Source organism: Phascolarctos cinereus, unplaced genomic scaffold (genome assembly GCF_003287225.1).
Source record: "Phascolarctos cinereus isolate Bilbo 61053 unplaced genomic scaffold, phaCin_HiC Scaffold_3;HRSCAF=262, whole genome shotgun sequence".
NCBI lineage: Eukaryota > Metazoa > Chordata > Mammalia > Diprotodontia > Phascolarctidae > Phascolarctos > Phascolarctos cinereus.
In genome coordinates this window covers 200,471,693-200,497,143 of record NW_027555736.1, presented here as the reverse complement: position 1 = coordinate 200,497,143, position 25,451 = coordinate 200,471,693, and positions in this window count along the sequence as shown.

Sequence of the window (25,451 nt, the reverse complement as noted above, 5' to 3'; positions counted from 1 at the left end):
TTTCCTCCAAGCTAGTTCTGAGTGTTTCAAAGTTTTTGGTTCTTTCAAGGAGTGAAAAGTAATACTGTCTATCAGGGCTTCCTCTCTGTTTTGACTGAAAGTGCTTTTCTCTGCCCTTGAACTATGACCCAGAAGTGGGTATAGACAATGGAGCTGCCAAACAGATACTGGTCTTGTGTCCAGTGCTACCACAGGGGTCCCCCCTTTAATCTCTTTCTGACCAGTTGCCAATTTCTCTCACCATCTCTGGCTTAAGAACTCTTGTAGCTGTGCTGCTGCTTTTGTCACCACCAGTTAGTTCTGCCATTGGCATTTCATCCACATGCGCTATGAGTCAGCTTCTTTTTCTGTGTTACAGAACTCTCTTTCTGACCTCCTATGTTGTCTTGGGCTGGAAGAATGCTTCACTCTGTCCTTTTGTTGGTTTTGATACTCCAGAATATGAGGCATTATTTTAAAGTTATTTGGAGAGGAATGTTGGGAGAACTCAGTTGAATGTTTTTTTCTACTCCACTATCTTGGCTTTGACCCAACTAATAAACTTAAAAAAAAAAACTTATTCTCACATGCCTCCCTGCAACAATTTGCTTGTATGATTCATTATTCTTGAAATGTCCTCCCCTCCTTCCACCCTGCCTATAGCATCTCCACCCATACTCACCTTGCAAGGGACATCTCAAAAGCCACTTCCTTCATAAAGCCTGATGTAAGTATTCTTTGCCTTTTTAACACTCAAAGCATTTTGTTGATACCAGTCAGGATAGTGTGCTGGATTAGGAATCAGAAAGGCCTTGTTTGGAATCCTCCCTGTTGACATTTACTTGTGTGACTATGGGCGAGTCCTTACCTTCTCTGAACCAACTTCTTTATTGATAAAGTAGGCATGATAATAATGTCCTTAATATTTATCTCAGGGAGTTACTATGAGTATCACATGAAATGATATATGTAAAGTGCTTTATAAATATTAAAGTGCTGTATGAACATCAGCTGTTATTAGTTATTATTATGCACTTATTACACTTCATCTAGCATTATATTTATTTGTGAACATACTTAAGAGCCACTTTTTGAACCTTTGCATCTTCTGCAAGCATATCTCGCACTTTGCACTGGATATAGCAAGTACTTAATGAATGTTTGCTCCATGCCATTCATTCAAGTAGAATTTATTAAGTATGTAGTATGTGCCAAGCAATGTGCTAAGTGCAGGCAATACAAAGAAAGGCAAAAGGTAGTCTCTACTCTCAAAGAGTTCATAATTTAATGTTGCATGAATACACAGTATGGACTGAAATAGGCTTCAATATGAATGCAAGCTTATTTTCAGAGATCAGTGAGCCTTCAGAGGTTATTTTCCCTCTCTTCTTAGCTAGAATTGGAGTTAAGCCATAGAGCTGTCTCCCAAATTCTTACACTTCCAGAGTAATTTCATAGCATACCTCAGGAAAATGTACTCATGTCTCACAACCTCCATTTTGAAACTTACCCCAAACACGTGCATTTTTTATACCATTTCTCCCCTCCCTCTAAAAAAAAAAACACTTTTAAATTAAGTATTAGAGAATTGTATATGGTATCTAATAATTGAATCAGAATTAGTTTAGGTTTGGTACATTTTCCATACCTCTGGTCTCCAAGGTAACCTGTTCCTCTCTAAGCTGATGGCAGCTAGAGAGACACAAGAAAAGTGAAAAGTTGGAGATGTGATGAAGTTGTAGCTAAACAGGAGATGGCCACTGGCTGATGGATTGATTCTGACAACAATAAAACAATTCACAGAAATCGATGTCATAGGCCTGTAGGTATACCTCAGACAGAAGTGCTCCCTTGTCTGAGTATGTGTGTGTGTGTGTGTGTGTGTGTGTGTGTGTGTGTGAGTGTGTGTGTGTGTGTGTGCGTGTGTGATATGAGAACATTACACAGTTTCTATTAGTGATGTTGGTACCCTATAGTAGTATTAGAAACTACCTATTAACCCTTCACTCTCTGCTGAAAGTTTGGTAACATTTATTTCTAGGTTAAGCTAGTCCCCAAACTCCAGATAAACTGCAAAGGAATTACAGGCCCTTGCTAGAAAAGGTAGGAATTTTCTTGGGTGTTAAAACATTGGGAATATTACCCAGGGAAGTTATAGCATACTCTCTTCTGGAGCACTTGAAAATAAGCAACTGGATTAGGTAAAAGTCCTCTTGCACTGGAAAATGATCCCATTTGTGGGCAAAAATCCCTCCATTGGCTATAAATTCACTCAAGGTAGGTGCAGGATGTATAGGCTTACACTAGCTAGAACTGACTCAGATCTCAGGTTATGGATATATGGGCTTCCATAACCTTTTAAATCTAGCTGGCCTTAATGCCTAGCTACCAAAGGTCCCAAACATGTTTGTGCTTCATGTTGCAGAAAAGCCTGGAAATATTATATAGAGCCAGTGAAACCATAGCCTCGAGTAATTATGCTCCCTTCCCAAAACTTTAGTCCCCGGAAAAAGCCCAGTATACCACTGTCTACCTTTGTGTATTTATGAAGGGGAGGGAACTAAGAGATAGGTACTGCGGACCACAGGACCATAAGTTTTTAAGTATCTTAAAGATCTCCTAAGCTATCCCCTCATTTTTCTGATAAAGAAACCTCTTTGCCCAAGGTCAAACAAAAAAAGGCTGGAGACTCAGGACTTGAAGTCAGGTTCTCTAATTCTAAATTAATTGGTTTTTTTTTGCACTACTATCCCTCTAGAATTATACAATTTCTCCATCTTTGGGGAACTTCAAAGGCTAAAGCGTGCATGTTGAAGTGAATGGAAAGCTAGTGATATGACTTAGCTTTGAGGAGAATCTTAAATAGGAGATATTATTGAGATCTAGCCACAAGTCACATGTATACCTTGAAATCAATTGCTAATATCTTATCATTTTACCATGATAAATTCATCAAAGGTACTGGGTGAGATTTTTTTTTTTAGGATCTACCAGGGAGTTGGTGATTAGAGAGAAAGTAGAGAGAGGTAAATAGGGTAAAGTGGAAAGAATATAAGAGTGCCAGTCTGAAAGCCTGAGTTCTAATCTCAGTTCTACCACTAACTTGCTGTGTGACTTTGAGCAAGCTATTTCTCCTCTTTTTTTTTCCCTCTGGACCTCAGTTTCCTCATCTGTAAAATGAAGAGGTTGGACCAGAGGGATCTGTCGATCATTCCAGCTTTGCCATCCTATAGTTCTAGGAAACTAATGAAGGTTTTCTGAGATCTTGTTGCCTTGCTTTCCCAGAGTACATTCTCTCTCTCTTTCTCTCTCTCTCAATAAAGCAATGTGATGAAGCCCCTTGAGGCTCTGAAAGTTTCCTCTAAGTCACAAGAAGACATCAATTACTCAGCTTGGTTACACTTTAGAGCCTCAAAGCAGCCACAGTGCTTATGAACCTGTGAAAACTCTTCAACACTCTCCTAAGAGTAATTCTACAATATGCAGGCACCAAGGCACACTGTCTCACTGCCTTCCATTCAGTCTGCAACAGGCCCTTTCTGAATAAATGGATCATTGCCACAGTTTAAGGGTATATACTGAAATCAAATTGAGACTGAAACCCCTGAATTTAAAAAAAAATGGATTTTAGAATTTCTGAGGCAGTATTTTCTAATTCTACCATAGAAGCTGGTGGTTAGGTAAAGGGCAGTGTTATTTGTCCCACTAGTTGATGTCATCATGAGGTGTGAAATGAATCATTTTAATTACTAAGACAATGTTAATTGCAAGGATGAGAATAAGTCATTAATAATGACCTTTTATAGGGGAGTTGGTGAATGAGTTATGTTTCTAAAGATTTGTGGTTTTAAGAGGCATTCATTTGCACAGAATGGCTAAATAAAATGCAGTACAGAAATATGATTGTGTGATAAGCAACAATGAATATGGGGAAATTCAAGAAACATGGAAAGACGCATGAATAGATGCAGATTAAAGAAGAACTATGATGACAAGATACACAATGGCTACAATGATACAAATATACTCTAAAAGGAAACCAAACTCAAAGCAGTTGAAATGAGAAAACTTTACCTTCCCCCCCCCAACAGATGATGAAATGTACTTCTCTCTTTTCAGAAGGAAGGTGAGGACTGTGGGTGTGTAAAATTGCATACACTCTTATTCAATCAGTTTGAAAGTTGTTTCTCTTTGTTATAAAGGAGGATTTATTGGGGAAGTATATCTAGAAAATGAATATGATATAAAAATGAAAATCAATAATGAAGGTTTTTTAAGCTAATTTGCTCACGTATGTCTCTGCTACTTGCTTGACTACAGGGACTGGGATAAAGGAGAATTTGCTTGATCATGGTATATAGAGAATCTAGAACCTCAGATAATGTTTTTGAGTTCACAAGCTTCCAAATGTCAAAGATCATAAAATTTGAGATGAAAGGGACTTTCAAGGTCATTTAGTCTAAACTCCTACCCCATGTGTGAATCTTCTTTACAACAATCCCAACAAGAGGCTGTCCACCCTTTAATTTGTACTTATCATATTTGCTTTTTAATCAATTGGCTTACAGTTCTCTGTACTAAGATTAAAGAGGTTTCCCTTCCTAACTCCTTCTGCCAGCTGAATGTAAACTCCTTGAAGGCAAGAAGTTCCCTGAGGCACTAAGGGTGAAGAGGCTTGCCTAGGATCACACAACTAACATGGGTCAGAGATAACACTTAAACTTGGGTCTTCCTGATTCTGGGGTCAATTCTTTATTCATCATATTGAGTTGGGAATGCAAAGATCTGCTTTCAAGTCCAGACTCTGACCCATGTTGGCTATGTGATTCTGAACAAATTACTTAATACCCAAGTACTCCCAAGTAACACCCTTAGATTACGAATTACAAAATAATTGCTGACCTGAACTGATAAAGGGAGTTTCTGATAGTAAGTTCCCTAGAGCAGTGACATCATATATCTAGAATGAAAATCAAAATGCTCTAGATATAGCACAGTGCCCTGCACATGGGTTGAATGAAGGAATCCACCTACCCTCATATGCTCTGAAATCAAATCTTCCTCTCTAGAGCCACATCACCTACCTGGTAGCGCACTCAGAATTATGGAATCATATTTTCTGTTTGGAGCAATTCAAATATTTTTAGTTTCTTATCAATCTTAATTACCTTAAATATTTACCAAAGCCACAAATATTTGGTAAATAATAGAGAAGGAAGAATATCGGTGGTTTCTTAAGGGAATGATCCTCCTTTTCCCATACTGCAGAGAAATAATTTGTCATTTCTGTCATCTTAATTTCTATAGAGAAAACCTGTTATACACAATGACTGTGTTCTTGCCATAGATCAAAACTTCATATGTTGAGCCCTGTTTTCACATTAACTCCTGTTATAGGTTTGAAAATATTTTACCTTCAGGAAAGATTTTGATTTTGTGGTTAAATAAAGCCACATTAATAACACAGCAAACTATTTTTAATAATACAGTGACACAAAATTTGCAATTAAAAAAAAGGAAAATGCTCCAAATAAATCATGAAATAAAAACTATGGAAACCACAGGGATGGCTAAAGGAGATAAAGGTGTGGTAAGAAACCAAATAGCAAAGTAATACCAACACTTTTTGACATTTGACTTCTCATTGTTTTAAATAGAAATATAAACTGGAAAGATAGGATGTCAGAGCTGGAAAGGACCTTACAGATCATCTTTTCAACATCTTCTTACATAGGAAAGAGAGGTTGAGTGATTTGTTCAAGGTCACACAAGTACTCAGTGGCAAAGCCAAGTTTGTGACCTCAGTAGACATTTAGTACAGCCCATATTTCAACAGGTATTGCCCCTCCAATTTACTAACAGGACTGAAGACCTCTAATAATGAAGAACTCCTTACATCCCATTCCATTTTTGCATAGCTCTAAAGATTAGGAGATTTTTCATTATATCTACTAATCTCTGCTATAAATATCCTCTGTATTTCCACCTATTGCTCCTAGCTCTGTTGTATGAAACCAAGTGAACAATTCAGTCAGTCAACAAACATTTATTAAGTGTCTTCTATGTGCCAAGAACTGTGCTAAGTCCTAGAGTTACAAGGACAGAGAAAAATAGAGTCTCTACCCTCAAGGCCAGTGACACCAGCCTCCTGGCTATTCCTCAAACAAGATACTTCATCTCTCAGCTCTAGGCATTTTCTCTGGCTATACCACATGCCTAGAATACTCTCCCTCCTCCATTTGACTACTGATCTCCCTGACTTCCTTTAAGGCTCAGCTAAAATCCCACCTTCTACAGGAAGCCTTCCCCAACCTCTCTTAACCCTCTTAATTCCAGTGCCTTCCTTTTTTTTTTTATTATTTCCTATTTATTCTGTATGTGTTTTGCTCTGTGTATGTGTATACACACACATACACACATTGTCTTCCCCATTAGATTGCAAGCTCCTTGACAGCAAGAACTATCTTGTCTTTCTCCTTTGTATCCCCAGAGTTTAGCCCAGCATGTGGTACATAGTAGTTGCTTAATAAATGTTTATTAATTGAATGATTGATTCTGTTCCTTCTTCCACATGACAACCTTTCAAAGATAATGATCACATGCCCATCTTCACATCCCTTTTCCTTCTCCAAATGATCACTTCTGCAGGCTAATCATTACCAGTTCTTTCAAACAATCTTTGATTCTCCAGTCTATCTTGACCATCCTTCTCTGGGTATATTTCGCATTGTAAATATCTTTCCTAAATTCAAACATCCACAATGAGGCCAATAAAGTCTGACCAGTTTCCATAGTAGAAATTATCTGTGTGAAATGTGCCTAGCATGTAATTACATGACAGCTAGAAGGTACAATGGATAAAGTGTTGGGCTTGGAGTCAGGAAGCCCTGAATTCAAATCCCACCTCAGACACGTACTACCTGTGTGACCTTGGGCAAGTCACTTGCCCTCTATTTGCCTCAGCTTCCTTGACTGTAAAATGGGAATAATGATAGTACCTACATCAAAGGGTTATTGTGGAGATCAAATGAGATCATATTTATAAAGCTGTGTTTATTTATATTTATTTATATATTTATATTATACATAAATATATTATATATATTTATAAAGCCAGTGCCTGGCACATACATAGTAGGCACTATTGAAATGCTAGCTGTTATTATTATAATCATCATCATAGAGAAAAGAGGAGGGAGAGAGAGAAGGAAGGAAAAACAGAGATGAAAAAGATAAAATTTATGCTTGCTAAATGAAAAAAGTGAAATAAAATAAAAATTACGCATAAAGATTCTACTCTCTTCCATTTTGCGTATTTTGTAACACTTGCTTATCTTCTGTCCAGTGGTACCTCTCTTATTCCCCATGATTTTTCAGAGTTAACTCACAGTGGTTTAGCAATTACATGCATCTGCCACTCCATTCATTATCCCAAGATGTAGTTCATCTGGGCCTTGTGACTTCAACCTATAGAGTGCTACTTGGTGCCCTCTGTTTTTATCTTAGGTTTCAATTGCTTGAGAACTATTTTTGTTTTAGCTCTCCTAATTCAGAGGTTTTTCTGCATCCCAGAAAAATAAGCAAAACAAGATTTTCATTCTGTCTTGCCTGTCATCTGTTATCACTGTTGTTATCATCCTGAATTCTGAATTCTGAATGGTGGTCCTATCTCTGATTTTTCTCTTGTTTCCAATTTAGCTTTTTGTTTGTTTGTTTTAAAAGGTTTTGTTGTTGTTGTTATTGTTGTTGTTGCTGGACTTATTCTGGGCATTGGCCCTCCCTTTACTATTCTTACAGGATCATGTTACTCTTGTGTATTCGACATCAATCACTTGCCCTTGTATCCATCTTCTTTTTTTTTAATTAATTTTGAACTTAAGGACATAAAGACATAAAAAAGAACACTTTTTTTAGCTTAATATCTTTTAATTTTATTTTTTGAATTAACTTTAAAAATACAAACTTAAAAAGTGCAACATAACATCCCTTTTTTTTTTCTGGAGTCATTAGGCTATGTATACTCAGAATGCTGAAAAAGAACATTTTCATGTGCACAAAAGAACATAAAAAAAGGATCCAATGTAAAACCATGAATTTCCATTTCACAGCATTTATTTATTTATTTATTTATTTAAATCTTGGAAAGCTTTTCTGTGCTCCCTTATAAGTTTTCATTCATTCTCTGCTGGGCACTTTTTTTCTCAGTCCCTCCTCACCACACCCTAGAAAAGCTTACCATTAGACACCAATATGAAGAAAGAGAGAGACACAGAGAGAGAGAGAGAGACAGAGAGAGAAAGAGAGCATCATACTATATGCACTTCTTTTTATCGGTGTTTCCCTGTAGATGGATAGCATCTTCCTTCATAGGGTCTTTGTAGTTGAACAACAGTCAAAGTTGTTCTTAGAATAAATGTTCTAATTGCTGTTACTGTGTACAAAGGTTTCTCTTTTCACACATTTCGCTCTTCATTATTTCATGCGAGTCTTTCCACATTTTTTCCCCCTAAAATCAACCAGTTCAGCATTTCTTATAGCACACTAATATTCTATCACAATCATATACCACAACTTGTTTAGCCATTCCACACTTGAGGGCTATCCCCTTAGTTTCCAGTTCTTTGCCACCACAAAGAGAGCTGCTATAAATATTTTAAAGCATACAAACTCTTTCCTTTTTTCTTAATCATCTTGGGAAACAGATCTAATAGTGGTATTGCTGGGTCAAAGAGTATGCATGGTTTTGCACATAATTCCAGATTGCTCTCCAAAATGACTGGATCATTTCATATGAATTAACATCCCAATTTTTTCACATCCCCTCCAACATTTTTTGCTTCCTCCTCTCATTTTAGTCAATCTGATCAGTATTTTAATTTTAATTTACAATTTTCTAATCAATAATTATTTAGGACATTTTTCATATGACCATATATAGTTTTGATTTCTTCATCAAAAAACTACCTGTTCATATCCTTTGGCCATTTATCAACTGGGGAATGACTTATAAATTTGACAAAGTTCTTTATATATTTGAGATATGACATCTTTATCTGAGAAACTGTCTGTAAAATTTTTCCCAGTTTTGTTTTCCTTCTGATCTTGGATATAACTATTTTATTTATGTAAAAACTTTTTAACTTAATGTAATAGAAATTATTTACATTATACCTTACAATGTTCTCTTGTTTATTACAAATTGCTTTCCTATCCATAGGTCTGATAAGTAATATGTTCTATGTACTTCTAATTTGCTTGTGATATCTCCCTTTATATCTAGCTCATGTATCCATTTTGATGTTATCTTGGTAAATGGTGTTAGACATTGATCTATGCCCAATTTCTATCAGACTGTTTTCCATCTTTCCCAATAATTTTTTACCAAATAATGAATTATTATCCCCAAAACTTAAAGCTTTACAACTGTCAACACAGGGTTACAATAATCATTTGCTACTATGTTTTGTATGTTTACTTTGTTTCATTGATCTACCTTTCTGTTTCTTAGCCAGTGTCAGATACTTTTGATAATTACTGCCTTATAATGTAGTTTTACATCTGGTACTATTAAATCTCCTTCCTTTACTTTTTTTTTATTAGTTCTTTGATATTATTGACATTTTGTTCTTCCAAATGAATTTTTTATCATTATTTTTTCTAACAGTAATTTTTTTTTTGGTAATTTAATTGGGTTGGCATTGAATAAATTAAGTAAAATTATAACTTTTATTACATTGGCTCTGCCTACCCATAAACAATTACTATTTCCCCAATTATTTAATCTAAATTTATTTGATTAAAAAGTATTTTATAATTATGTTTATATAATTCCTGTGTTTGTTTTGGTAGGGATATACCCAGGTATTTTGTGCTGCCTACAGTTATTTTAAATGGGGTATCTCTTACTATCTCTTTCTGCAGGGTTTTGTTGGTGATATATAGAAATGCTGATGATTTATGTGGGTTTATTTTATATCCTGCTGCTCTGCTAAAATTATCACTTATTGCAACTAACTTTGTCATTAAATCTTTAGTATTTTCCAAGTATATCTTTGTACCATCTACAAAAAGTCTTATTACCTTATTGCCCATTCTGATTCCTTTGGTTTCTTTTTCTTCTTTTATTGCTATTGTTAGGATATCCAATACAGTAATGAATAATATTGGTGACAACAGGAATACTTATTTCACTCCTGACCTTATTGGGAAGGTTTCTAGCTTATGCCCATTATAAATAATGCTTACTGATAGTTTTAGATAGATGCTTCTCATCATTTTAAGGAAAAATTTATTTATACCTATGTTTTCAAGTTGTCTCTTGAGGAACCTGTATGTGAGCCAAGGAGCAAAAGTTGGGATTTTACATGGAACAACTGATTGGTTTAAGACTGGAAAAGGAGAATGACAAGGCTGTATATTACATTTTATTTATTTAACTTATATGTAGAGTACATCATACACAATGCTAAACTGGATGAACTAAGGTTACTAGGAGAAATATCAATAATCTCAGATATGCAGATGATACCACTCTGATGCAGAAAGTGAAGAATTAAAAAAAAACCTTCTGATGAAGGTGAAAGTGGAGAGAATAAAAACTGACTTGAAATTCAATACAAAAAAAAACCTTAAGATCTTGGTAACTGGTCTCATTACTACATGGGAAATTGAGAAGAAATGGAGTCAGTGTCAGATTTTATATTCTTGGGCTCAAAGATCTTTGCAGACAGTGACCACCGTCATGAAATTAAAAGATGCTTGATCCTTAGAAAGAAAATTATGGCAAATCTGGACAGCGTAATAAAAAGCAAAGACATTACCTTGCCAACAAAGATCTATATAGTCAAAACTATGTTTTGTTTTGTTTTGTTTGTTTTGTTTTGTTTTGTTTTGTTTCCAGTAGCAATGTATGACTATGAGAATTGGACTATAAGGAAAGCTGAATGCTGCAGAATCAACACATTTAAATTATGATACTAGAAAAGACTTGTGAGTCCCTTGGACAGCAAGAAGATCAAATCAGTCAATACTTAAAGAAATTAATTCAGACTATTTACTGCAAAATCAAATATTGAAGCTCAAGCTTAAATACTTAGGCCACATAATAAAACAGTACTCATTGGCCAAAAAAAAAAAAAACCCTTATATTATAAAAGACAGAAGGCAAAAGGAAAAGGTGAAAGCAAAGGATGGAATGAATAAATAGTGTTATGGAAGCAATGAACATGAGTTTGGACAGACTTTAGGAGACAGTGAAGAACAGAAGTGTCTAGCATGGTATAGTTTATGATGTCATGAAGAGTCTTACACTACTGAATGACTGAAAAACAACAAAAGATAGTAAAGGTGAATAGAGTGATAGGACTGGAGTCATGAAGATCTGAGTTCAAATTTGGTCTCAGATACTTACTATCTATGTGACCCTGGGCAAGTCGCTTAACCACTGTCTGCTTTAGTTTCCTCAACTATAAAATGTGGATCATACTAGTATCTACCTCATAGGGTTATTGAGAAGATCAAATGAAATAATATTTGTAAAGAATTTAGCAGAGTGCCTTGTACCCAACAGTCATTTAATAAATGTTTGTTCCCTTTCCCTTTACCTTATTGTACATGTTGGGTCTGTCAACCCTTTCAGTATCTGAGTAGCATACTTAGTCATCAATTCTCTGGAATAATGGTTGTTCATCACATTGATGAAAATGCTTGTCTTTTGAAGTCATTTTTCTTTATAATGGTGTTATTATATAAATTGCCCCCCAAGTTCAGCTTACTTCACTCTATATCAGGTCACACCAGAATTTCTAGATTTTTCCAAAACCATCTTTTCCATAGCTTCTTCAGCACAATAATATTTTGTTGTGTTTATATGCCATAATTTGTTTAGACATTCTCCAATTGGTTGGCATCTCCTTAGTTTCCAGTTCTTTGCTATTTAAAAAAAACCAAACTTTTTCTAAGTACTTTTGTACATATGGGTCTGTTTTCACTATCTTGGATTTTAGTTGTGTCTTAAAGGATCAAAAGATTCTAAGTGGTGGAACTAAGGGGTAAGACATAGGGAATGTCCAATGCAAAGGTATGAAGAGGAGAGAAGGAATGGTGTCAATGTGGAGATCACAGGGAAGAGAAGTAATATACTGTGAAGGTAGAAAGATAAATTGCAGCCACATCTGTGAAAGGTTTTAAAAGCCAAGTAGGAATTTTTATTGTATTCTGACCTGGAGAACTATGGTGCCAAGGAGAGCCAATGGAGTTTATTGAGTAGAAAAACAAGATAATTAGATCTGTATTTAAGATTTGGTAGCTATGTAGTAGATGACTGGAGTCAGTAAAAACATGAGGCAATGAGACCAATTAGAAGGCTGTTTCCTCCAATAATCTAAGTGAGAAACTATGAGGATCTAACTCATAGTGACTTTATTGTAAATAGTAGGAAAGAGTCAAATGCAAGAAATTTTAAGGAGATAGAAACAACAAAATTTGGCACTTTCTGCATATGTGTGCAAGTCACTCAATATTTTAAGGCCTCAGTTTCCTCATTTGTAAAATCAAAGATTGAACTAACTGTTTAAGTACACTTTCAGTTCCATATCTATGTTCCTATAGGAAAGGTGTTCCTGCTACTAAAGTAGTTATGTGACTATTATATTTTATTTTCCATAATATATCACCATCACGGTACTATATCAGTTTTCATCAACCATTTAAATTTGGACAAATGGAAAGAGACAGTTTTTGCTTGTTTAACAATAGATATATTTTCCTACTTCTCCCTGCTTCCCCCCTCCCCCCAGGATCATTAAAGCTGAATGGGAACCCTGTCTAGAAAGAGGAAAATATAGTTCAGCTTTTCTAATTCATCCCTGACTACCCTTGTCAACAAGACTCCTTTCAGCAGGGTGCATTAGAAGAGTATTCAATGCATTTGTGCAGACAGAGTATAGACACAGACACACACACACATGCACATGCACATGACAGTGCCAATCACTGCTTCCTTTTATAACCTCATGTCACCAAGGACTCAAGATGAACAGTCAAAGTGAATACCTAGAGCTAATTTCTTTAAAAAGAGAGAAATGTACACTGCTTTTTACAATTCAGCTATGACTGTATGTCAACCTTACCTGTTTCAGATTGGAAGGTTAAGGATGTATATATTTACACACACACACACATACACACACACACACACACACACACACACACACACACACACATGCACACTGATTATGCTCTCTGTTAAAGCAGCTACATGTAGGGAGCTGTTGTCCAAGCCAAGCAGAGTTCTGTGGCCATTAAGCTTACATGCCACATCTCAACTTTTATTTTTAGACTTCCCTTATCTCAGTGGGATGCCCATTTGCACACCGCATTTTCCCAGTGACTGAAAAGTGATGGCCACAGCTTGGCTGCCTGTAGTACAATTAGTTATTTTTCACGGCACTCCCATTCTAGACATCTCCATTGAACACGGAGCCTTTGAAGTCCACAGTGCATATGATTCAGCCACTGCTAAACTGGATTGGAGTTCATCTAAATAAAGCACTAGCTTGAGCAGACATCAAAATATCTCCCCCATAATTGGCAAGGCCTATTATCCTAGTGAGCTATAAATGAAAGAAAATGACATTTTCCTGGCTACGTGTTTTATCGACTTTCTGGTAATGTGTTTTTCTTGCTTTTTAAAGGTACTCATTCTTTATGCCTCGTAATTAGCATCTGCTCTAGCAAAACTCTCAAGACATGCTTCCATTGATATTTACCAATATGCTTGCTGTGAAATAAGGTGATATTTCTAACTATTTTTTAAGTACCTTTTTGACCTATTGTGGTGCCACTTGGGTTCCCCTCAGTCTTCCCATTTTGTGGGAGCAGCATGGCGGCACAATGGATAGAATGTTGGACCTAGAGTTAAGAAGATTTATCTTCCTGAGATCAAATGTGGCCTCATACCCTTACTAGCTCTGTGGCCTTGGGCAAGTCACAACCCTGCTTGCCTCAGTCTCCTCATCTGTAAAATGAGCTTGTGAATGAAGTGGAAAACCACTCCAGTAATTTTGCCAAGAAAATCCCTGATGAGGTGATGAAGAGTCAGACATGACTGAAAAAAAAAGACAAGTCTTCCCATTTAATTTATGAAAATCCCTTTAAAATTGGTTGTCATTTGCTTTATGTTTGACATAGGTGATGTTTTCCTACAACTAAGTGTGAGAGACATTGAACAGTTTAAAAAAATGTTTCTTATTCTTGAACAGACCCATAGGGAAAGAAAAACCTAAAATGTAAGAAAATATATTAAAGTGACCAAGGAGATTATTTTAATATAATCCTAATTTGGCAACCAATGAAACAGTGACACTAAATCTATTGACTCCTAATCTCTCCAACCACCATGAATTAGAATGTAAAATATTTTTTCATGTTACCTTTCTTAACTTAATATTACAGTATGTATAAACCTGGTCAAAGAACTGATTTTGTTAATAAGAAAATAAAGACATCTAACATACTGCCTGTTGGAAACATTGGCATAACATACAAAGAATATAAAGTATGCTATAACAACTGAAGAAGCATGATGCAATGGAAGAAAAATACTAGATCTGGAGTTGGAATAACTAGGTTCAAATCCTGTTTATGCAACTCACTACATGTATGACTTTATGCAAGTAACAACCTCTCTGGGTTTCAATTTCCTCATCTCTAAAATGGTATTAGACTAGATGACCTAAAAGTTCTCTTCTAGTTCTAAATCTATCACCCTGTAAACTGCAGAATATATTACCATACATAAAAAAGTAAACAAATCATAATGTGAAAATAGCTTCCAAGATATAGTAGCAAGGAAGAGAGTTCATTTCAATGATGCAAAAATGACCCAAAAAAAGGAGGGGAAAATAATCCAAATCTAGAAATGAAGTTCAGTGTGCAGTTAGAAAGTCATCTGGAATAATTCTCTGCTCATCTGATGTTTGTCAAGTCACTTAACTTCCCAGTACCAGTTTCTTCTTTTTTAAAATGAGAGGGTGTGTTGGACTGTGTCTAAGATACATTCTTAGGAATTGACTAAGGACCTATTATGGAGGTAGAATACTCTTCAGAAAAAGTGTAGTTAGCAGTCCAAAGAGGAGAAGGATAAAAAAAGAGGTGGAGAAGGAAGCTGTCCCCAAAGAGGAAAGAACTGAACTCTCTCCAGGGTATGGTAGCTTCTTAGGAACCAAGGAATGATAACCAAGATTCACAAGTGCAATAAGTTAAGTAGTCAGAAGAAAAAGAGATGAATATTCATGATTTGGTTGGGAACAAATGATACTGCCAAAGAGAACACAGAAAGCATTACTGAGTAATGTGCAGTTCTAGGGAGAAAACTGAAGCCCCCTGGGGTGCAGTTGTTGTTTTTATCATTACTACCAATGGAATATAAGGAATTCAAAACGGTAGTTTTGATAAATGAAGAATAGCATAGAATGGTGCCTGCAAATAGATTTTAGAATTCTGGACAAGACTCTAAAATGTAGTTCTGATGGGGGGGAAGAGGGAATAATATATATAGATATATATAGATATAGATAGATAGATAGATATATATATATATATATATAGATATAGATATAGATATATATATATATCTATATCTATATCTATATATATATATATATATATATGTACCATCTGAAGACCACAGCTCTGTTCTTCAAGTTTGGCCCCACCTAGAAAAGTGATAAGCTAAGGAGATCAAAAGATTAGAAGGATAATTTGATGTACTTCTCTGGCAGCAGAAGTAGGAACTGAAGGTCTCAAGGTCAGAGACAAGAAGATAGAAGGGTAACCAAGGCTCTCATTTACCACACCCTGACCTTAAATCCACTCTCTGTGCTCTGAAAACAATGTGCTAGCTCTGATAAGGATCACTTTGAGGTCTCTGCTAAGAAGAGTTGATAAACACCATACTTTGAGGGCTCTCCCAAATCTATGCCCTGTAACATGAGGAGAAGCTCATGGTCAAAAGACAGGAATAGGCAGGTTTCCAAGGAAGATATTATCAGTAACCATATAAAAAAAATGTTACATATCACAGTAACTCTGAGGTTCTACCTACACTTATCAAATTGGAAAAATTGACCAAATAAAAAAAAGGGAAAACAAATTGTTGGAGTGGCTTCAGGAAAAGAAGCACATTAATGCATTGTTGTTAGAGTTGTGAATTGATCCAGGTATTCTGGCAAATTGTAACTATGCCCAAAAAGCTGCTTAAATTATTTTATATAAATATACTGTAATGCATTGTCCTCTAAGAAATGATTAAAGGGACAGCTTCCAAAAAGCTTGGGAAGATTTGTATGAAATAACGCAAAGTGAAGTGAATAGAATAAGAACAATTTACACAATAAAAACAACATTGTTAAGACAAATAACTTTGAAAGACAAAATCTCTGATCAATAAATTTACCTATCCTGATTCCAAGAAACCAATAATGATAAGGTAGGATACCAAAATCCTGATGAAGAAATAATGAATTATCCTTCTTTTCAATGGAAAGGATTGGAAGAAGGATGAGAAATAGATTTTTATTCTTTTTTTTTAAATAAAATTTTTTTTTCCAAATCACAAGAAGAAGCTGGGTTGATGATAATTTTTATGCTGCTTCTGTAATATGGGTAATAGTCATTCTCATGTTAGTTCATCTTTGCTCAACTCATACCACTCTTCTGCCCTTTACTTGATCCACAAGTATGGTTCTTCTAACATCATGATGGTCTATGATTCACAGCTAAATAGTATCACTGGGAGAACATCAATGTTAAAAACATGATCTTTTGTATCAGAGAGCTGTTTTGGATAATAAAAAACACCATAAATAATCCAAATATAATCCAGCCTGCTCTTTTCCTATTCAGTACTGTGCCTGGTCTTTCTGTCTGCAGAGCCTGTTCAAGGTATCCATGTAAGTTGACTCCCTATAATTATCTGCACAGTGTGGTTGTTTTTATCCACTTTATTTTTACTGTGTGGATGATTAGCATATCTCTTTTTCATCACTGTGAATTACATGGATTTGCAATAGTCTAGGGATTCATGAAATTACTCCCATGCCATGTATAAATATCAATGATTCTTTCAAAATTCTTTATCACTAAGGGAGTCCTTATCTTGAGTATGCCAATAAGCCTCTACATAGAACATACATCGCTACTTTACAACTTACTTGATGTCACTATTTAGTAGATAAATGAAAAATATTATTTCCATATAGCAATTTATGTATGTGATACATATGTGTACACATATCTATCCATCTATCCATCTATCTATCTAAATGATACAACAGCAGATACTAGAGAACAAATACAATACAAAAAATATTATGATCCTTGTCATAGAAATAGAATTTATTTTATATAGGCTAGGAAAGTTTACCTTTAAGGAGTCAAGAAATTTGGTAGGTCCTGGATTTGGTAGGTCCAGAAGGCTAGAAGTTACAAAAATCCCAGTCTAGAAGAACTAGTGTTCCTGAGGTTTGGCAAAATGTTCACTTTCCCTGTGGGATACATGTTAACACCAGCTTTGCTTCCTTGGTGAATATGAAGGTAGAAAGGAACAGTACTTTTTTTGGTAATAACATTTTAACTGTTAGTTACAAGGAATATCATTCCTTGAGTGTTACATTACAATCTAGTCCCAAGCTTCAATCACTAGAATGGCCTGAATTAGGTCTGGTCCAGAATATTTGACATTGGATTGGATCTTAATGACTTCATGGTTAATTTCATGCCTGAAGGGAATGGAGAAGATGGAAAATAATGCATTAGCCATCAATTGATGTTGGTAGTGATGAGGAAGGTGGCCCCTTATCTGCAATGATTGCTCCCCATCAATGATGGCAGAACCAATAATCTGGGAGGCATTGCTATTCTCAAAGCTTCAATGGCTTGGGCTGTCTGTTTTGGGGTCCAAGGGGAGGAGGTCATACTAGTTTGATCTTCTTAGCACATTCCTCTCTCTCCCTCCAGGTACTCTAGTTGGGATGGCTTCCCTAACAGATATACATATATATGCACGTGTGTATATGAGCATATATACACACATAAATATACATATACATACACACATATGCACACATGTGTGCACAAATATATGCACAAAAACACATATGCATACATGCATGTATGTGTTGATTAGTCATGTCCAATTCTTTGTGACCACAATTGGGTTTTCTTGGCAAAAATACTGCAGTGGTTTGCCATTTCTTTCTCCAGCTCATTTGACAGATGAGGAAAATGAGGCAAAAAGGGTAAAATGACTCCAGCATAGTAATGTCATTTTAGTTCTCTTAAAGAACAAAAGAAAATACATAGATATGTAAAGAAATACACCGATGGATGTATAAATACATGCATACACACGTATGCATATAGACACATAGACATATGTCAATATTTTGAGAGTTGTATATGTATATATATGTGTTTAGATATATCAAAGTTGTACATATATGTGCATATATGCATACACACATACATGTATGTATGTATGTATGTATGTATCTCTGAGAGTTATTTTTACAGAGATGATGATTAAACCCATGGGGATAATGAGGTCACAAAAAGCCAGAACATACAGACAGAAGAAAACAAAACTCAAGTCAGGGCCTTAAAGATGTCCACAGCTAGGGGCAGCAAATTTTTTTTAAGGCTTTGAAAAAATATTCATACATACAGGAAAAGAACCATGAGAAAACCCACAGAAAAGAAAGTATCAAGGTAAAAATGGTGACAAATTGAGTCAAACAAAGAGCAGAGTGGTCAAGAAGGATGAGGACTAAGAAAAGACCATCAGACCATCATATCTGGGGGAAGAGAATGGGGGGGAGAGCACTAACTTTAGTGAATTAAAGTTTCAAGGCATACATGAAACAGCCTAAGGTAATGGTTAGCAATCTGTCCCTAATTAGGACCTTTAAGTGGAGGATCACAAAATTGTTGCAGGAAACATTAATTCTCTATCCTGAAAAAGCACTATTGATTTTGTACTATTATTGTTTAAAGTACTAATATTTTTAAATTAAGTAGATACTGTTGTGATTTACTTTTTAAATCATTACTGAATTTATAGTAGCTTTTTCTTATTATGGATTTTCACAATCAATGGACACTAATAGTATAACACTCATTCTTTCCAACTTCTCTAGCTTCTCTGTAGCCATAAAAGAAAAATAATGTTTTCAGTTTTTCTCATAGTCACTATTAATATTCTATCTTCAATATTAATAATCTGTCTTCAGACTCTTTCCTCATACAGTTTTATTTTTAATGTTTCCTCATAAAATAATAGTCAAGATAGTTTTATCAAGAAGTAAGTTTCTCCTAACCTTCTTTCTCTCTGTCTTCTCCATGTTTTCTCTCATAGATCCTCCTAGACCAAAGTTAACACACACAGTTTCTGACTTCATAAGGAGAAACATTTCATGAAGTAGAATGATGGTTACAATTGTAATTTCTGACTTCTGTACTCTTAAAAAGATAGTAAGAGTTCTATAGCCCCTGAAGAAGAGGCTTTTTTTTTTAGTCACCAAGTATTTATTGAGCACTAGAATACCAATTATAAGAGGACAGAACAAGTGCTTCCTGGGATTTTTAGGTGTAGTGTGTGCTTACTTTTTTTTTAATTAATTAACTTATTTTTAGTTTTTAACATTCACTTCCATAAACTTTCGAGTTTTAAATTTTCTCCCCCTCCCTCCTCACTACCCTCCCCAAGACAGCATGCAATCTGATATAGGCTCTACATTTATATTCCTATTAAACATATTTTCATATTAATCATGTTGTAAAGAAGAATTAGAACCCATGGGAGGTACCACAACAAGAAAGACACAAAACAGAAGAAAAAAAAAAGAGCAAGTAGCATGCTTCAATCTGCATTCAGACTCCATAGTTCTTTCTCTGGATGTGGATATCATTTTCCATCATGAGACTTTTGGAGATGTCACAGATCCTTGCATTGCTGAGAAGAGCTAAGTCTATCAAAGTTAGTCATTATACAATGTGATTGTTATTATGTACAATGTTCTCCTGGTTCTGCTCACTTCACTCAGGAGAGGCTTTTGAAATCAGTTGCACTAGAGTACTGAAAGAATTGGCAGATGTGATTATGGAATATACATACACATATACATACATATATACATACACATTTGTATATGCACATGTATATATATGTATGTGTCTTTACATACATATATACATATATAGTCAGTGATCTTAGAAATGTCATAGTATATGGAGAAAATGTTGCAAGACTGTAGCAAGTGTAGAATATATAAAGTATAAGCTGGTGAACGTGACTTCAATTTCTGACATAATTCTATTATATATTACTAATGGTATGATTTCGTACCCAGAGAAAGGGGAATAAGGACTAAGAACATACTGAACAACAGAAAGTCATACTAGTCTAAAGTGATTTTCTTTAAAAACAAATTTTAAAAAGGTAGGGGGAAGGCACAGAAATCCTTCCACTATAGGCCAGTAAGCCTGAAGTGAATTCCTGTCAGTGCAGGTAGCCATAGGTGAGAGGAGTATACCTGGAAGTAAAGTGGAAGATGAAGAAACAAAGAGATAAATGTGATTTTTTTTAATATCTAAAGAGTTCTTATAAGGAAGAAGAATGTGTTATGCTTAATCATACTGGGAAGAACCAGAAATATTCTGTTGAAGTTGCAGGGAGGAAGATTTCAGCCTCAATATAAACAAAAACTTTTTAACAATTTAGAGCATCTAAAAGTATAATGAACTACTATGCAAAATAGAGTTTGCTGTCACTGGAGGTGTTCTAGGAGAGGCTGGATGCCCAATTATTGATGATTTTAAAGGATTTTTTTTCTCAGTTAGAGGATATATTAGAGAAGACCTCTGGGAAGGCTTCCAGTTCCAAGATTCTGCCATTCTGTTGCCTGTCCTTTGTTTTCAAAGAGGACCAATGATATGCATGGTTTTTACTCTTGAATGAATTGGGTTTAAGTGAAGCAGATTTGCTCAAGGACAGATGTCCAGAGTCATCGAAGTCCAGAGGCAAGACAACAGTCAAGATGATTGGCAATGATTTGGGATGCAGTAGATGACCTTGGTATCTTCAATTGTCTGACCAAATTTAAAGTTCTTCACAGCACCTGCTTCAGCCACTTCATGGCCATTGGAACCAATTGTTCTTACCCACTCATTCCAACAGGGGAAATCTTTAAATGCTTGGAGAACTCACCAACAGGTTTGAGGCCTATCAGTTACACTCAACCTGGTTTCCCTCGTCTGCCAAGATGATTTTGCCAAGGTTTGGCCACTGCACGTGCTACAGATTCTTGGAACCATAGATGAGATTTGGATGACAGATGGACACCAAAGGTGGATAAGCAGCCTTGAAAAAACTTTGGCAAGCCCTCACACCAGAGGTACTACTCCCCAAACACCCCATATATTCTTCTGTATTTTAGGAAGACCAAGAAGACCACATATCTATAGAAAACATTATATTGGTTAATTAATTAATAGAATTGTAGGATAACTGAGGTCATTAAGAGTATGCTAAGTCCATTGCCAGATGAATCTCAAATTAACTTTACACCCAAAGTTGCCATGTTTTTCATTCACATGAATATGCATAAAACTACTGAAAGCATATGCTGTTTTAGTCCAGCCGAAAAACAGGAGAATATCATACAGAGTCCAAAAGGAAAGAAATTTCATTTAAAAATGCTCATTTATGAATGCATGGGAACCTAAAAAAGAGGACTGGGAGTATATAATTGTTTTCATCACATTAACCTATAATACTGGAGCTTACACCCTTCACTTCAGCTAAGGGTATATTGATTTCCTACCTATATTTAAGTTGAGGGCTCTGGTGGTCAAAATCTGCCAGGTGGTGATAGAAGACTCTGATGAGTCTTAGAATGGGTAGATATTTGGGAAATGAAGGATCCAGAAAGAACAAGTATAAATCTAAATCAGATACCTTTCCACCCTTAGGAAAAGGGTAGTGGGGATACATAACTGTAAATCTCTTAAGGTGGCTAAGCTTCTGAGTTGAGTCAATTGCCCTTAATCATTAAATTCTCTGGTCACATACCAGCAAAAACTTTCTTTTGTATAGATGCTCCTATTATCTCCAGACCTTTCCTTGTGATGGATCATGGGATCTAGCCAACCCCAGATAGCTCTAATAGCCTTGAGGGCAACAAAGACCAATCCAAAAATATCACGAGGAGATTGATATTGTAAGCATTTATTACCCAGCCAGCACAAATGTCCTTTGATAAGGATGGCTGAACACACTATTGCATTTAATGAGAATTTGAAAGCAAGGCCTAATCACTTTTATTATTTTTTAAAAAACTTTAAATAAAAAGTATGTGGTGAAGATGTTTATAGCTGGTTATGGAGCTTAAGAGAGGAGCACATACCCAAGTCAGAACTAATTTCTCCAGTAGAGACCACAGTAATAATGAACTAAGTCAATAAAGCAGCATAAGCTACATGCTATGTGTCTTAAGCAGTTCCCACAATAGAATGTAAGCTCCTAGAGAGTAGGGACTATTCTTTGCAACCCTAGTACTTAGTACAGTGCCTGGCACATAAGTGTTTAATATAGTAAAACTCTGTTGAATTGTATTAAATTGAACCCTTGTGGATCACCAAACAACAAATTGATTGGAGAGACAGAAGCTCAAGCTCTAACACTCCTCTTTCTGACACTGACCACAAAATAATAATAAAACAACTGACATTTATGTAGTGTTTTTAAGTTTGTAAAGCCTTAAAACAATTTAAAGCTCACTCCACTTTGGATCTTCTGCCATGCCTAGTTTCAGCTCCATAGAATAAACTGCTCCTCCCAGATAGGCTCATCACTTCTAACTTCATTGCCATGCTGCTAACTCAAGCCCTGATTGACACCACCTCCCTCAGCCTCCTCTCTCTCCTCTAGTTAGAGAACCGGAAGAGGGAACATTCTTCCCAATGCCTTCTTTTATAGAGGGCAGAAACTAGACTATTCAACTTACTCTACTCTATATTGCTCTGTCTGTTTTCAACTCGATGGAACAAGATGCACCATGTGGGGTACCCTCTGGTATCCTGTACTCTTATCCCCATTTTCCTGCCTTCTTTTGTGCATTGTTTCTCCCTTTAGATTATGAACTCTTTGAGAGCAGGGACCGTCTTTCTTTTTACTAATTGTATCCCAGTGCTTAGCACAGAGCTTGGTACATTATAGGCACTTAATTGATGTTTATTGGATTGGATTTATTGGGTTGCATTATAGTAGGTACTAAAGGTGCCACTATCTGTAGATGACAACTGCAACTCTTAAAGGTCAAGTGACTTGTCTTTGCATAGCTAACAAATGTCAGAGGTGGAATTCAAACCCAAATTTTTTTCACTCCAAAACTAACACATAATCCACAAGTGACCCTGTAACCCTATGAAAGAGCTATGCCTTTGAAATGAAAGGAGGTCAACAATGTTCAGTGTTTCATGGTTAAGATAATGTCTTTAAGCCACAAACATTGAAGCCTTACAGACCAGCATGGCCATGGACCAGCAGTTGTGCTTAATTTCCTGGCATTCTTCTATTGTTGATAATGCAGGGCATATGAAGGCAATGATTATAATAGCAAAATCAAGGTGCTGCTGTACCAAGTGGCAGCATTGTAACTTTGGTCCAGATGGATCCCAAAGTGTTTTATGAATTAGAGAATCCCTGACCAGCTTGGTGTTCAGGGAATTTACCTGAATGTCATTGCAAAACAGACATATTCCTATACAAATAAGCCCTCTAATCAATCAAGTTGATTAAGTCGAGAATTTAGGATGAAGTGGCCAGCCCCTTAGAATGTTAAGCATTGTGCCACCCTAAACAGGATTATGCCTCCCCCTTTTAAGAGTTACTGTTGTTGTTTAGTTCTTTCATTTACATGCAACCCTTCATGACCACGTTTGGGGTTTTCTCAAAGATACTGTAGTACTTTGCCATTTCTTTCTGCAGCTCACTTTACAGATGAAGAAACTGAGCTAAACAGGGTTAACTGACTTGTCCAAAGTCATACAGCTAGTAAGTGTCTGAGTCTGAATTTGAATTCAGATCTTCCTGACTCCAGGCCTGGTACTTTATCTACTACACCACTTAATAGCTTTTCTAGGAGTTGTTAGTCCCTTCTCATCAATAGGTTCATTCATTCAAAAATTTATTGAAAAATACCTGACATAAGGAATCAGAAACACAAGACATGCACCTTACCTTCTAAGAACTTACAATTTAATGAGGAAGAAGAAGAGTTGCCAAAATAATTATGTAAAAAGGCAAGGTAGTATATTTGAATGCCACAATCAATGCCATGGCAGTAATGATCTGTGCAACATGAGAAAATGTTTCAGGGCTCTTCTGAAGGTCATATCAAAAGATTGAAGTAGTGTTCGCAGGCCACAAGCCAACTTACTGAAATGCATGCCTATTCAAAGAGTGATCAGAGAGGACTTTTGTTAAGAATGCTGAATGACATGATGGATAGAATGTACAAAATGTCTTAGTGTGGTTTTAAACTTTAATAAATGTTGCATACATTTTTAGAGGAGGTTAGTTTATTATTATTAGTTTTACTTAACTGTTTGACTTTGTTACAAGGGACCTCTTACAAAGTAAGAGTAGTTTATAAATGTAATGTAAAAATAAAACTTTATTTTTCAAAAAGCGAACAGTTTAAAAAAAAACTTTTGGAGTAGTCAGTATTAGGGTGATGATGATGCTTACTACCTCTGTGACCTTTGGCAAGTCACTTCATCTTCTTTGGCCTCAGTTTCCTCCCTGTGAAATGAAGGAATTGAACTAAGTGACCTGTAAGGTCTCTTCTGGCTTTAAATCTAAAATTCTATGGGAACGAAATGAAGAGGGAGTTTATTCCAGATGGACAGAGTATGCTATGCAAAAGCACTGAGACAGGAAGATTTTACAGGAGGGGAGAGAGAAGAGAGACATATTGGGAAATGTTGATTTCAAAACAAAATATGCAATTAAAAAATTAAGCATGAAAACAGGAGGTAGAATGTTGAGTGTGAGAACAACGAGTACAGTCTGGTTGGAACACGTGAAATAAACTTGGAATAATAGGAAATAATTCTGGAATGGTAAATTAGAAACATATCATAGAGGGCTTTAAATGTCAGAATGAGGTATTTGTTATTCATCCTAAAGAAAATAGTGACCTCCTGAAAGCATTCATGCCTGAGGATATGGGGAGCCACTGAAGATTCTTCTTGCCAACTTCTAGCGATCTCTTCTCCCATTACCTTATCTTTATCTTATATATATGCTTTATTTTACACATTTTGTATATGCACATTCTGTCTCCCAGATCGAATGTAAGCTCCATTAGGACAGTAATTATTTCATTTTCCTCTTTATATCTCCATTGCCT